The sequence below is a fragment of the Schistocerca serialis genome, chromosome 4 (genome assembly GCF_023864345.2).
Source record: "Schistocerca serialis cubense isolate TAMUIC-IGC-003099 chromosome 4, iqSchSeri2.2, whole genome shotgun sequence".
Classification (NCBI taxonomy): domain Eukaryota; kingdom Metazoa; phylum Arthropoda; class Insecta; order Orthoptera; family Acrididae; genus Schistocerca; species Schistocerca serialis.
Genome location: NC_064641.1, coordinates 87,746,669 through 87,750,017, shown reverse-complemented (window position 1 = coordinate 87,750,017; position 3,349 = coordinate 87,746,669). Strand labels below are relative to the sequence as shown.

At 43.6% G+C, this 3,349-nt stretch overlaps 1 pseudogene; it reads left to right on the top strand.

The window, feature by feature from the left end:
* Nucleotides 1-2,806: 2,806 nt before the first annotated feature.
* On the top strand, nt 2,807-2,924 carry LOC126476076 (5S ribosomal RNA; annotated as a pseudogene).
* Nucleotides 2,925-3,349: the final 425 nt, after the last annotated feature.

Here is a 3,349-nt window from a genome sequence, read left to right as displayed (position 1 = left end):
AGTTTAGTATCTGACAGTAAATTATACAAGTAACACCCAGCAACGAATTTCCAAAATCTAGACACTTCATCCGATTTCGTAGATCGTCGTGTCTTTAGAAAGCTATTAGTGTAAACCTAAATTGGTTTAAATTACAGGCATGTAATTGGAATAATACATGAGTTATTGTAGGTCAAAGTGGCCGATTACTATCGATCCCGTCAGGCCATAAGTACTCCACAGTTGCACAAAAAAACAGTAGAAGCTTGCTTATAAATATATTTATTCATCTATGTCTTTGTTATATCCGATATATACTATTCATGAATAAATTGGTTAAATATTTGCTGTGTTTTAGAAAGCACGGAGACATTAGACTACTGGCCTACCTTTTGTTCTGTTCCTTTGATATATGTTTATTTAATTTGTTTATGTGTCTAATAAGGTGTGCTATAGCGTGGTTATGGTCCTGCTGCAGGAATATTTATTTAATTTCAAGTTATTTAAATGTAACTCCAGTATTTCGTAGGTGTTTCATTATGTTCGTGTGGGTGCGTTGCATTGAAGACATGGTGCGAGCGCTCCAGCCATTCACAGCGCTCGTGAATAGGGAGACTGGATCGAAGCGAGTTCGGGACAGAGTACAGAACGGTACGGGACAGGACACGGAAAGTGCTGGACGCGAAGGCGCGACGGGAGTCGGCGGAGAGACTTGGAGAGTGTGAAGTGGTTTGCGCGTGGTCGCGGAAGATGGAAATATTTCGGAGTGCCGACCTGTGCACTTGTGGGATTTCCGTGGCTTCTGCAGTGAAGTCGTAGTATGCGTTCAGAAGTGAATATCTCGCTAGCTATGTTGTTGTTCATAACTAATTACATGCAGTAGAAATCTATTGTTTCCCTGTTATTCAGCTTATATTTTATTTAATTGCTGGACCATCGACACCAGTAAGTGTTTTGCAGAAATAGACCGCATTCTCAAAAGTACTTCAACTATTGTACTCATAATTTACAGTCGTTAAGATAGTATCTGCAGACTTTATTTAATTGCAATCTTTCATTTATTAATTTATATGTTACGTTCATAATTCGCAATTGCCGAGTGATAGAAAGCTTCGACCATTTGATTCATGTGTGTAATCTTATCGTATACTATAGACTTAGCAGTATTTGGCCTGGAATGCGGCAACTACGTATCCCAGCTCCGAGACAATGAAACCAGCCAGAACTATTAATACAGCAACATTGAGTCGGAGGGTACATAGTTGAGGACCGCCACCCCATCATCTCACATTTTCTGTTGTGAAAGCCCGCAGTGTGTAGCATAAAACGCGATTCATCTGGAAAGGCCACCGTCACCAGTTAGTAGAAGTGCTGTAGTGGTACTGGTGTGTAAATTCCAGCCTTCGTCACCGACGAACAGCAGTGAACATGGGTGCGTCAACCAGGAGCCTGCTGTGGCGGCCCATGCGCTGCAACTGTCGCTGGACACTCGTTGAGGAACCTCTTTTGATAGGCCCTTGATTCGTCTGGATGTCAGGTGCTCAACAGTTGCACGTAAGCCGCCCCCCCCCCCCCCACCCCCCGCACACATCTCCGCTGCCGTCGTTCGTCCCTATCATCTATCGCCCGTGACTCATCATATACTTAAACAACATCTACATCTACATGATTACTCTGCAATTCACATTTAAGTGCTTGGCAGAGGGTTCATCGAACCACAATCGTACTATCTCCCGACCATTCCACTCCCGAACAGCGCGCAGGAAAAACGAACGCCTAAACCTTTCTGTTCGAACTCTGAATTCTCTTATTTTATTTTTATGATCATTCCTACCTATGTAGGTTGGGCTCAACAAAATATTTTCGCATTCGGAAGAGAAAGTTTGTAACTGAGATTTCGTAAATAGATTTCGCCGCGACGAAAAACGTCATTGCTTTAATGACTTCCATCTCAACTCGTGTATCATATCTGCCACACTCTCTCCCCTATTACGCGATAATACAAAACGAGCTGCCCTTTTTTGCACCCTTTCGATGTCCTTGGTCCATCCCACCTGGTAAGGATCCCACACCGCGCAGCAATATTCTACCAGAGGACGAACGAGTGTAGTGTAAGCTGTCTCCTTAATGGACTTGTTGCATCTTCTAAGTGTCCTGCCAATTAAACGCAACCTTTGGCTCGCCTTCCCCACAATATTATCTATGTGGTCTTTCCAACTGAAGTTGTTCGTAATTTTTACACCCAGGTACTTAGTTGAATTGACACCCTTGAGAATTGTACTATTTATCGAGTAACCACGTGTAGCTTCCCCTTTTTAGATTGATTGTTTGTTAATGAATGAAGCTCAGGCTCCGGTTAACTTGTGGTAGAATGTTTGCGAGGACAGTCACGAAAGAGAATTGTCTTGCTGCGCTGTATTTACGACGAGTGCATGTTAGTTTTACCGGTTTACTCTGATAAATATTTACTCCCCGACGTTTACGAGCCTAGTTACACGTAAATGCATACAAATTGAGATTATTGCCCTAATCATGATTACAGTCTATATACATCCAGAGTTTATCTGTGAAAGTTTACAGTTCGCGTGAGCTAAATAGTCTGAATCAGTACGATAACTTTCTAGAGTGCCAAAGAGTGTCTATGAATGCTGCGCTCTGTTGATAATGTACATTGTCGCACAGATAAATGTTTCATGAGCACGTAATATTAAATGGGTTGAAAGAAATGACAAACACCGCAAATTCACTTTATGTTGGTTTATTCTAGTTTGTGCACACGCCATCATTCTCTTCATTCTCTTAAAGAAGATACCTATCTTTCAGATGAGGCTACGGCCTTACCGCAGTGGATGCACCGGTTCCCGTCAAATCACCGAAGTTAAGCGCCGTCGGGCATGGCCGGCACTTGGGTGGGTGACCACCCGCGACGCCATGCACTGTTGCCATTTCTCGGAGTGTACTCAGCCTCTTGATGCCAATTAAGGATCTACTCGACCGAATACTAGCAGCTCCAGGCAAATAAAACCATGTGATTCTTCAATTTCTCCAGGCGTATTTCATGACGAAATAAATCTCGGGTGAAGAACCTGGTATGAGTGTGCATAGGACACAATATTTCGGCAATCGACCACGTTGCCATTACATCAGCGCACCTGATGATGGCAACGTGCTCGATTGCCGAAATATTGTGTCCTATGTACATTCATACCAAGCTGTTCACCCGAGATTTATTTTGTCAAAGAAAACCATCATAACGACCGGGAGAGCGGCGTGCTGACCACACGCCCCTCCTATCCGATCCTCACTGAGGATGAAACGGCGGTCGGATGGTCCCGATGGGGCACTTGTGGCCTGACAACGGAGTGCTTAT